This window comes from Procambarus clarkii, chromosome 23 (genome assembly GCF_040958095.1).
Source record: "Procambarus clarkii isolate CNS0578487 chromosome 23, FALCON_Pclarkii_2.0, whole genome shotgun sequence".
NCBI classification, from domain to species: domain Eukaryota; kingdom Metazoa; phylum Arthropoda; class Malacostraca; order Decapoda; family Cambaridae; genus Procambarus; species Procambarus clarkii.
Window position 1 is genome coordinate 43,105,142 of NC_091172.1, and position 12,652 is coordinate 43,117,793.

Consider the following 12,652-nt stretch of genomic DNA (forward strand, 5'->3'; position numbering starts at 1 on the left):
TGGCACCTTACATGATGGAGTGTTAGACACTCTCACTGACTTACGACAGACGTTTTGGCTTCCCCAAGGTCGTTAAACTGTCAAATCCATTATTAAATCTTGTGTTATCTGCAGAAGGTATGATGCTCGGGTGTGTCCTTACCCAAGGACCTCCACCACTTCTTAAAGAACCAGCTGTTCACCTTCGTCCCTTTGAAACCACTCGTGTAGATTATACAGGAGCTCTCATTTTTAACAGGCACGCCAGATAAATTTTCGGTGAAAGCCTATATATGCCTCCTCACGTGTGTAACCACACGAGGCGTACATCTAGAAATAATTTCTGACATGAGTGCAGAAGCATTCCTACAAGCCTTTCGTAGGTTTTCAGCATGTCGATACTGTCCCAAACTAATGATCTCTGATAATGGATCTTACTTTGGGGCAGGAGAAGCTTGCTTAAGAGAAATTTGGAACCACCCAGAGGTACGTTCAGTATTCAAACAGTAACAGTGCCACTGGAAATTTATAGCTCCTAGAACACCATGGCAGGAAGGATTTTATGAACGCATGGTAGGCACTGTGAATAAATGCTTAAGGAAATCTCTACATTCGACAGAAGATTAGCCTTACCAAGCTTCAAACCCTTGTCACGGAAATAGAGGCACCAGTCAACAACCGACAATTAACCTATCTTTCAGATGACTTCTCACAGAGAGAACCTCTGAGTCTCTCTCATCTGGTACATGACAGCCTTCTTAATCCTTTATTATCTCTAGAGTATGAGGATTCGGAAGACCCCTCATGTGTTGGAAGGAATGACTTGGTGGAGAGTTACAAACATCTTTCTAAAGTGATAGGCCGGTGGAATGAAGTGTGGACTTGTGAATACCCCACTGCTCTGAGAGAGTACCATTATGGAGCTGCAAGCCCATACTATAAAGTAAAACTAAACCTGGCGATCTTGTATTAGTAGATAATTACAGACCAAGGTTAGATTGGCCTATAGGCAAGATTGTTGCTGTCCAACCTGATCACCAAGATATATTACCAATAGTTAGGGCTCAGTGTCGAGGCACGACCACCTAAAAAACTCTAGAAAAGCTAGTTCCTCTAGAATTAGCTGAACATGAATGTAATTCAGAAGTAGAGTCACCCCAAGTTTCAGAATACAGTGATCATGTCAACACAGGCACACATCCATCTAGAGTGGCAGCTCAACAGTGTAAACTGAAACTTAAACAGTGTTTTCATTCTGCCTAGTTGCAGATGACCATCTTCTGACGTTGAGAAGATTTCTGAGATCTGCAAGCATGATTCAACGACAGTGTAACTGAACTAGTACAAGTCATTGTGACACCAGTTATTGAAGTTTGCTGTAGATTTGGAGATTTCTTGACATTAGAAAATCCAGTGTTTAATATTTAAATTTTGATTTATGTTCGCACAAAGACTTGTGTCACATCTGTTTCGCAGATACTGGACATCCGTTATGTACTTACCAAAGTACTAATATGCTAAATTAATGAATATAACTTCTGGGAAAAGTAACAGGTACGTCAGTACTAAGACATGAACTGCGACCAGTGTTTTCTCCCCCCGGAGTTATGTTGGAAATTTCCAACACTTAATTACTACCCTTTAGCTCTTTAAGAAACAATTCTTGCACTAACCATTATATTTTACTAAAACTAATTATCAGTAGTGTAATGATATTAATTCATATCATACTGCATAGTAATCATGCCAAAAGTTTCCCAGTATCCATGGAGTGTTGCGTCAGCCAGCACGACTGAGGAAAAAACATCTACATTTAAGAGAATTGTGTTAAATTCTCCTTTATTCCAGCAATCTTTAACAAGAATTATTAGCTGATAATATATTCACCATTGATCAAGCAATATAGCGTTATTTGCTGGGATCACTTTTATACAGTTACGAGCTGTTATCACAGGGCATTTATGGAGGAATAAATTCCCCTATAGCTTTTTCGTCTATGTGAACTTAGTTTCATTTTGATTGTTACATAGCAAGAGTTTAATTAATATTAGCTCTCCTATAATTAACCTTGTCTTTATTATCTCGCATAGATAGGCAAATTATAGGAGTTATTTCCTCCGTTCCAGCACTCCGTGCTGCCGTGCATGCGCGGGCGAGAGAGAGAAAGATCAGAGAAAGGAGCAGGCATTTTTCTCAGATAGACAGTGTCTGGAAGCTCGCTAGATTTACTGTCTAGTTATTGCATCATCCTTGCTACTGTAGATGTTAGAGTGTCGGAGCAACTTCATCATTTCTCAGACACCAGTATCGGCAAACCATAAGTCCATATTGCTTTTGTTGTTTGTGATCACATCCTAATATTAGGCAGGACGTTTATCGTCATACTGTATGCCCACTAAAAGTAACTAGTAAGTTTTATTTCAGGGTGCTCTCACATTTAATTTAGAAATATGTGTGGTATCATATCATTTTAGATAGTATTTACATACTGCCCATATTTCAGCTTGTGTATTAACGGCAAGAAGGGAGATAAGCCTTTACCTAGATTACGTGTTCACAGAATATCCTGAAGCAACCAGTTTCCATGATGTTTACTGCCAAACATATGCTACTATTTCTTCATACAGCTAAGCTGTTATTTCATTCTTGTAGTTTAGTAGAACATTATTATTCATTTATCTGAAAATATTTAAAATAAGTTCTAATAGTTCATATATATTCTTTACCATATGATATATATTAATGTCGTATTAATTGCAGAAGTAGTGCATTAACTTCTCATTTAAATTACCCCCCCCCCCTAAAATTTGTGGTATGAATCTGCTCAATATTTATTTTTAATCTACAGTCCATTTATTGCTTTTATAATTTTACTTGTGATTATCCAAGAGATCCATAGGTACTGGTTCTCTAATTTATTTCTAATTTATTTTATTAATTTATTTATCTTTAAAAGAGTGGTCCTTCGATATTATTGAATTTTATTATTATTAATCCGAGCAAGATTTTTCCCACAGGATGTACGTGAGGGTGGTAAGATGAACTTGAGGATGGTAGGTTGTATTTGATGATGGTAGGATGTACTTGAGGATGGTAGGATGTACTTGAGTATGGTAGGATGAACTTTAGTATGGGAGGATGAACTTGAGGATGGTAGGATGTACTTGAGTATGGTAGGATGTACTTGAGGATGGTAGGATATAATTGAGAACAGTAGGATTATTTCCAGATGGAAGGATGTATTTGAGGATGGTAGAAAGTATTCAAGGAGGGAAGGATGTACTTGAGGATGGTAAGATGTACTTCAGTATAGTAGGATGAACTTCAGTATGGTAGGATGAACTTGAGAATGGTAGGATGTACCTGAGTATGGTAGGATGTACTTGAGGATTGTAGGATATAATTGAGGATGGTAGGATTTACTTGCAGATGGTAGGATGTATTTGAGGATGGTAGAAAGTATTCAAGGAGAGAAGCATGTACTTGAGGATGGTAAGATGTACTTGAGGATGGTAGGATGTACTTGAGGAGTAAAGGGTGGACTTGAGGATGGTAGGATGTACTTGAGTATTGTAGGATGTACTTGAAGATGGAAGAATGTACTTAAGGATTGTAGGATGTTCTTGAGGATGGTAAGATGTACTTGAAGATTGAAGGATGTATTTGAAGATGTTAAGATATACTTGAAGATTGTAGGATGTACTTGAGGATGGTAGGATGTATTTGAGTATGGTAGGATGTAGTTGAAGATGAAAGGATGTACTTGAAGGTTGTGGGATGTACTTGAGTATTGTAGGATCTACTTTTGGATGGTAAGATGTACTTGAGGATGGTAGTGTGTACTTGAGGATGATAAGGTGTGCTTGAGTATTTTGGAATGTTCTTGAGAATGGTAGGATGTACTTGAGAATGGTAGGATGTACTTGACGATGGTAGGATGTTCTTGAGAATTGTAGGATTAACTTCAGGATGGTAAGATGTACTTGAATATGGTAGAGTGAGCCTGAGAATGGTAGTATGTCCTTAAGTGTGGTAGAAGGACCACCACCACTACCACTACCACCACCAGCACCTCTACTACCACACCACCACCTCTACTACCACTACAACTACCACCACAACCACCACTTCCACTAGCACAACCACTACTACCACCATATCTACTACTATTACCACCACCACCTCCACTACCACCACCACCTCCAATAGCACAACCACGTCTACCACCACCAACATCTCCACAACCACCACCACCACCACCACCTCCACTAGCACAACCACTACCACCACCTCCACTTGCACAACCACTACCACCACCTCCCGAACCACCCCCCACCACCACCTCAACCACTACTACCACCACAACCACTGCCACCTCCACCACCACAACCATCACCTCCCCTACCACATCCTCCTCTACAACAACCACCACCTCCACTACCACCACCATATACACTTCCAACACCTCCTCCATGGATTCTGCATTAAGTGAAAATAATTAATACATAATGTTGATCCCTAATTAATTATTTTCCTGTTTTATTTTTTCTAAATGTAGAAAAATATTGTTTATATATTTCTACACTTTTATATATACCATTATTCCCGAAAACCACTTTTTTGCAATATTTATGGTTGCCACAAAGTCTCAAATTTTGTTTAGCCAACGTTGTGCAATAAGTTGTGGCAACCTATTTACGACCCCACAAAATAAGGTAACTAATACGTGAAAACAAACGTTTCCATTGCTTTCAAACACTTTCCTGGTACGTTGTGGCACCCTAAATTGTTTGCTTGGCTCTCCCCTCTGCGACCTGCATGAGGTCCTCCCTTTTTACTGCCCTCTCGAGGTCCTTCCACACCTACTGCCATCCCTCAGGTCCTCCCTCCCTTGCTAACCTCCCGAGGTCCTCCCACACCTGCTGCCCTCTCGAGATCCTCCCTCCCTGACTGCCCTCATTACGTCCTCTCTCCCCTGTCATGCCTCGCGTCATTCTGACCAATCACATCTCGCCGTAATGACACCTGCCTCCATTGACTTACACACATGGCGTAACGTCAGATTCCTGTTGACTCCAATCCCTTTATTCAAAGAAGGACACATTCCATTCTTTAGAAAACGTTACATCAACACTAAATGGAACATAACTCTCGGCACTTGCATAACAATAATATATAAGACTAAAATTTCTATGATTAAAACGTGAAAAAATTGCATTTATTTTAATGACAGACATAAGTGAAGAAAATTATTATAAATTAATGATAGTATTATTGAACACATGTTATATATAAGTTATGGATCTAGCTAATTTAATGCCATAATCTGGATTTTCATACTTATTTATACTTATTAAAGACAAAGATGTGGACGGGTTCTCACCTTCAGGAATGGTTGTCGGGTCCTGGCTTATGAACTCCTGATATATAAGGGTGTACACTCCTGTTTCTTTAAGAATGTTCAACATTCCTTCTGAGGGGTCCAGGGCATCTATGTTCCTAGAATGTTACTTTCTATTAATGTTTCATGGAACATATATTTCACCATTTCACGAAATCTCAGTCCCCAACGACACCAGAAATATTGGGGAACACTGGCCAGGCACTTTGGATTCATATTATGTAACAAGTTACCATATAATGTCAGACAGACAAACACACTCGATAGTTTGAAGCTTTTGTTAGTCAAATATATGAACTGGAGTTGTTGGAAATAAACACGACCTGCCTAGCATGGTCCTTCATTCTTATCGAGCCCAGGACATTATCGTTGTTAACCAACTATGCTAACTACTCCGCTAAACATGTAGTAATCAGAAGGGATTCTCTGGTACAAATTCCCATTATACTCACGTGAATTCTTTCTTGTGCAGTTCGAGGCCAACAGCGCCGGTACCTGTGGAATATATTCCATTCTTCAGTAAATTAATCAATACTGAAATAATAAGTCATTGAAGTATGAGACAAGAATATTATTATGATGTAAGAGACCAGAATAATATAACAAGGCTTGTTATTTTACTGTTTTACTATTATTACCAATTACATAAGTAGTGTTTATTTCATTATGCACGTCTAATATTTTATAACAACACTAATTTTCACCGAGACTTTCCTTATTTGTATTCAAATGAAATCTTCAAAACAGTCTTCAATATTAAGCTGCTTTATTAACTAATAAAAGTGCAAATAGCATCTGATTCCTTGCTGTCTATACATAGTAGTATTAGTAGTCACTTACATGATTTGAAATGAAAGGGAAAAACGATTGTTTTCAAATGTGTGAAAAGCTTACAAAAGCTGCATATTTGACATTTATTATTAAAAACGGGTAAATTCCTATTTCGTTTCTTATATTTCTTTTCTAAACCAAATATAGTGCACGTCTAAATAATCATCATATAATATATTTCTTATCTCAATTTATTTTATACCTACCCTGAAATATGTTACTTCAGGATTGGTATAAACCAACTACTGTGTATTATATCATGAGAAGCTATTCAATATACTTGTTACATTGGGGGCACACGAAATTTGAAAGAAGAATTTTTATATTCTTAAAAATCATAATCTTGACAACTATTGGTTTTATAATAGCTTAGAAATATGTAGTGAAGAAAAAGAAATATTATCACTGAAAATTTAATTGGCCTAGGCTACTATCTAGGAGGCCTAGGAATACATTGAAATATCAAGTGTTGCAAAGTAGATACTGAATACATCAGTAATAAGAGAATTTAATAGTGTAGTTAGATTGGTTGGATGTTGCAATGAATACGGAAAATATTATTGTTACATCAAAGAGATAATAACAAATACATAACAGAAAAATAATATATTTGAAATGAAAAAAGTAGTCATGCATATTAATTATAAAAGACAGATTCATAGTGAAAAAACTGGATTTTATGTAAATGATTCGGTTGTATATTGGCGTGTGGATCATTAAGCTTTATGCACACTTGATAATCATGTTTACCTAGCATACTGAAGTGATTTGATGAAATATCGGTGCCCAGTAAATGTCAGGAGTGTTGTCAGATGTTGGGTGCAAGTTGGTCTCACAACTTCCCAACACTTTTAGACAAATGCTGACTAAGTGATTACAGCACTGGAGACCCTGGCTAGGTTTTGGAGGTTTTGGAGACCCTGGCTAACGGGGTTCGAATCCTTCGGGGATCAAGAGTTTTCGGTTATACATACATACATACATACATACATACATACATACATACATACATACATACATACATACATACATACATACATACATACATTCATACATACATAATAAAGCAAGTGAACTTGCAGAAAAGGCACAGGAAGAAAACCCAGATGTAAAAGGACTCACGGAAACAAGTTGGAAATCATAACAAACTCTGTGTTTCCAAAGGACTACTATATAGTACAGAAAGAGAGGGAAGAGAGAGGAGGTGGAGGAGTGACCCTGCTGATAAGGAAGGACTGGAGTTTTAATAAGATAGAAATACTGGGCTGTGATGGATTCAGAGACTACATAACAGGAACTATGGCAATGGGTGGACCTAAGATAATAGTAGCAGTCATTTACAACCCTTCACTAAATGACAGAAGACTCAGATAGGAGTTCGATAGGAACAACATGGCAACCAATAATATAAAAGAGAGAGCAGCTTTAGTTGCCTGCAGGAATGGCTCCAGACTATTAATCGTGAACGATTTCAACCATGGAAAGATAAACTGGGAGAATGGGGACCCACTTGGAGGTGCAGATACATAGAGAGCTAAACTCTTTAAGGTGGCAACAAGAAACTTTCAGAGCCAACATGTCAGGGGACCCACAAGAATGAGAGGCAAAGATGAGCCAGCTGGACTCTACCTGATATTCACCTTGAATGAGTCAGACATAAGGGAAGTCAAATTTGAAGCCCCCACGGGAATGAGTGACCACATTGTATTGACATTTGAGTATCTGGTAGAAGTAGGGATAACCTATTTAAGGATAGAATTGGAAGGGAAAAGATTTAATTACCGAAAGGGAAAATAAAATGATGATGGAACTTACTAATAGGAATAAAATGAGAAACAGAACTCAGAGAAAAGACTATACTAGATATGATGGACTATGTCACCCAGAACTGCTAGGATGCTGCAGACATGTTTATCCCAGCCCAAAAGGAGAAAAACGAAAAACAACAAAAGAACCAATGGTTCAATCAGGAATGTAAGGTAGTGAAGCAATTGAGTACAAGAACTTGGAGAAACTACAGGAATAACAGAACACCAGAGAGCAGGGAGAGATACCAGAGGGCAAGAAATGAGTACATCAGAGTGAGGAGAGAAGCAGAGAGACAGTATGAAAATGACATCGCAAGTAAAGGTAAGCCCCAAACCAAAACTGCTCCACAGCAACATCAGGAGGAAAACAGCAGTGAAGGAACAAGTGGTGAAAAGGTGAGAACAGATTTACAGAGAATGACAAGGAGGTGTGTGAAGAACTGCAAAATATTCCAGGTCTTCACAATAGAACAAGGCAAAGCCCCCACCAGTGATGAAGTCAAAAAGAATCTGTTGGAGCTGGACGTGACAAAGGCTGATGGGCCTGACAGAATCTCACTATGGATACTAAAAGAAGGGGCAGAAACATTAAGTGTGCACTCTCTGTGGTGAATAACTTAGTGTAGGCATCCGTCAATCCCGTGGGGTTATGGAGTTGTGCCCTGTGTGTCTAGTTGGATGCAACGTCTGCTGTGACTGTGAAGTCCAACCCGAGAATGGCAGTTCCGACAGCAGAAAGTGCAGATAAACACCCAAGCGGATGCGTCTATAACAGGTCACTGTAAACAGGAGACCTACCAGAAAGCTGGAAGACAGCTAATGTAGTCCCAATACACAAAAAGCGTGACAAGCAAGAGGCACAGAACTACTGGCCAGTTTCCTTAACTTGTATACCATGCAAAGTGATGGAGAAGATCGTGAGGAAAAGGCTCGTAGTGCATCTGGAGGGAAATAGCTTTGTAACACACCACCAGAATGGGTTCAGAGATGGTAAATCGTGCCTCACAGGTTTAATAGAATTCTATTACCAAGCAACAAAAATTAGGCCAGAAAGAGAAGCGTGGCAGACTGCATTTTCTTGGACAGTCAGAAAGCCTTTGACACAGTACCCCATAAAAGGTTGCTACAAAAGTTGGAGCAACAGGCAGGAGTAAACGGTAAGGTACTCCAGTGGATAAGGGAGTGTCTAAGCAACAGGAAACAGCGAGTAACTGTGATGGGGGGAAGATATCAGAGTGGCGAGATATCACCAACAGAGTCCCACAGGGCTCTGTACTTGGACTCATGCTGTTTCTAACATATGTAAACGATCTTTTAGAGGGTATAGACTCATTCCTCTCAATGTTTGCTGATGATGCAAAAATTATGAGAAGGAGTAAGACAGATGAAGATAGACAGAAACTACAGGACGACCTGGACAAATTAGAGGAACGATCTAGAAAATGGCTACTAAAGCTCAACTCAGGAAAATGTAAAGTAATGAAATTAGGCGAAGGGAGCAGAAGGCTGAACACAAGGTACCATCTGGGAGGTGAAATCCTGTAAGAGTCAAATAGAGACAAAGATCTGGGGGTCGATATCACACCGAACCTGTCCCCAGAGGCCCACATCGAAAGGATATTATCAGCGGCAATTATAAAAACTGCCTTTAGAATCTTGTGTAAGGAATCGTTCATGACCTTGTATATATCCTGGAATCTGCAGTTTCAGCCTGGAGTCCATACCTAGTTAAAAATAATTTAAAATTTGAGAAGATCCAGAGGTATATCATCAGACTCGTCCAGGAACTGAGAGGTATGTGCTACGAGGAAAAGCTAAGGAATCTGAACCTTACGTCCCTGGAAAACAGAACAGTAATGGGAAACATGATAACCACCTACAAAATTCTCTGTGGAATTGACAGGGTTTGCTAAGACAGACTCTTTAGCACGGGTGGAACACGAACAAGGGGGACACATGTAGGCGATTCTGGGGGCTATATACACCCCGGCCCCTTTCCTCGAAATTCTGGTAAATTAGGATAATGTGAAAACATATTCCTACCTTAATTTCTATATATTAATTTAGGGATTAATTTGGGGTAAATTAGGAAAATGTAAAAATATATTCCTACCTCAATTTCCATAATTTATCAGAATTTCGAGGAAAGTTGAGTACATAACCAAAAAACAAAAAACTAAATTGCCAGGAATATTCAGCAAAGATCCGTGCAGGTTAGTCACTGGGTAGATGGGTTCATATCCAAAACGAGTACTCATTAAAGAAAAAAGTTACAATATTTAAAAAAGATCCAAACAGGTTAGGTACAGGTCATTTAGGTTTATGCCCAAAAATTTATTTGCTTTTGGCTATCCTATGATATGGTAAATTCGGGCAAATTTGGTGGAAATTAGATTATATTGGGATAAATTTGGATAAATTGAGGCAAATTTGGTGGAAATTTTCTTAAATTGGGATAAATTTGGTTAAATTTAGCCTTAGCTCTCAAATTACGTCCAAATTTAGCCATATCGCGCATACGAGCCAAAAGTGACGTTATTTTTAAGAGGACGGGTTGGAGTGATTGCTCTACCTGTTATGGCCATGGTTAGGGAAATGGAGAGGGAGGGGAAAAAGGAGTGGAGAAAGGGCTGATATGAGAGGGGTAGAGAGGGGAGTGGGAATGGGGAAGGGCGGAGGGAGTGGCCCGCACTCAACAAGAAGACACTTCAATGATTTACTGCTGAAATGCCAGGCCTCCATATTGCTCACCACGACAACGGACCGCCGGTGGTGAAGGGGAGGGGAGGAGAGGCGATGATAGGGGGTTGAAGTAGAAGGGGTAGGGGGCAGGAAGGGGAAAGCAGTCGGCTACAGTTTGACTGTTTTGTGTTAATTGGTTGGTGTGTACTCACCTAATTGTGCTTGCGGGGGTTGAGCTCTATCTCTTTGGTCCTGCCTCTCAACCGTCAATCAACAGGTGAAGGACTGTGTGTGTGTGTGTGTACTCTCCTAGTTGTACTTACCTACATGGGTTTCAGGAGTTGACCTCTGGCTCTTTGGTCCCACCTCTCAACTGTCAATCAACTGGTGTACAGATTCCTGAGCCTACTGGGTTCTGCCATATCTATATTTCAAACTGTGATTGGAGTCTGCCTGTTAACTACTCTGACACTGAAAAGTAAAGTTCTTTCTAACGTCAATGTGGGTCATTTGGGTACTCAGTCTCCACCTGTGTTAAAAAGTAAAAGTAAAAAGTACATTTGGGTACTCAGTCCACGCGTACCACCCGTGTTAAAAAGTTTATCCTTATCTACCTTGTCAATTCCTCTGAGAAATTTGTTGGCAGTGATCATGTCATCTCCTTACTCTTCTGTCTTACAGTGTCGTGAGGTGTATTTCCCGCAGCCTTTCCTCGTAACTCATGCCTCTTAGTTCTGGGACTAGCCAGTGGCATACCTCTGGACTTTTTCCAGCTTCGTCTAGTGCTTGACAAGGTACGAACTCCTTGCTGGGGCCGCATACTCCAGGATTGGTCTTTCAAATGCGGTGTACAAGGTTCTGAATGATTCCTTACCCAGGTTACTGAAGGCTGTTCTGATGTTAGCCAGCCTCGCATTTGCCGCAGATGTAATTCTTTTTATGTGGGCTTCAGGAGACAAGTTTGGTGTGATATCAACTCCTAGATCTATCTCTCTGTCCGTTTCATGGAGAACTTCATTTCTCATTCAGTATCCTGTGTCTGGCCTCCTGTTTCCACTGCCTAGTTTTATTACCTCATATTTACTTGGATTGAACTTTAGTCGCCATTTCTTGGTCCATTCATTCAGTCTGTCTAGGTTATCTTGTAGCCTCCTACTATCATTCTCTGCTTTAATCTTCCTCGTAATTTTTGCCTCATCAGCAAACAATGAGGGGGGAACGATTCTATACCACTCTGGGAGATAATTTACGTATATCAGAAAGGTCCAAGGACTGAACCCTGCGGGACTCCACTGGTGACGTCTCGTCAATCTGAGGTCTCACCCCTCACAGTGACTCGCTGTCTTCTGTTGCTTAGGTACTCCCTTATCCAATGGAGTAACTTCCCTTTCACTACTGCCTGCATCTCCAGAATTTGCACTAATCTCTTTTGAAGTACTGTGTCAAAGGCATTCTGGCAATCCACAAATATGCAGTCTGCACCAGCTTCTATTTCTTGCCTGATTTTTGTTGCCTAGTTGTTGAATTCAATTAATCCTGTTAGGCATGACTTGCCTTCCCTGAACCCATGTTGCTGTTGTGTTTCAAAGTTCCTTCAATCCAGATGTTCCACTAACTAATTTTAGCACAATCTTCTCCATCATCTTGTATGGTGTTCACGTTACGGACACTGGCCTGTAGTTCAGTGCCTCCTGTCTATCTCCCTTCATGTATATCGGTACAACATTTGCTGTCTTCAAAATTTTTGACAGTTCACCTGCTACCAGTGATTTGTTATACATCATGGAGAGTGGCAGTCAAAGTGCTTCTGAAAATTCCTTTAGTATTCATGGTGATATTCCATCCGGGCCTATAGCCTTTGTCACATCCAACTCTAGGAAAAGCTTCCTTACATCCCCACTGATAATCTCAAACTCCTTTAGTGGTGCCTAGTTAACTATTCCCTCTCTTA

At 39.8% G+C, this 12,652-nt stretch overlaps 1 long non-coding RNA gene across 1 annotated transcript in view; it reads right to left on the reverse strand.

The window, feature by feature from the left end:
• Window positions 1-5,368: 5,368 nt before the first annotated feature.
• Window positions 5,369-12,652, reverse strand: part of LOC138367729 (uncharacterized) — a 31,827-nt gene continuing 24,543 nt past the window's right edge. The window contains exons 2-3 of the long non-coding RNA XR_011229420.1: window positions 5,833-5,875; window positions 5,369-5,478 (exon numbers count right to left, since the gene is read on the reverse strand). This is a non-coding gene — a long non-coding RNA (uncharacterized lncRNA). The remainder of the gene's footprint in view (window positions 5,479-5,832; window positions 5,876-12,652) is intronic.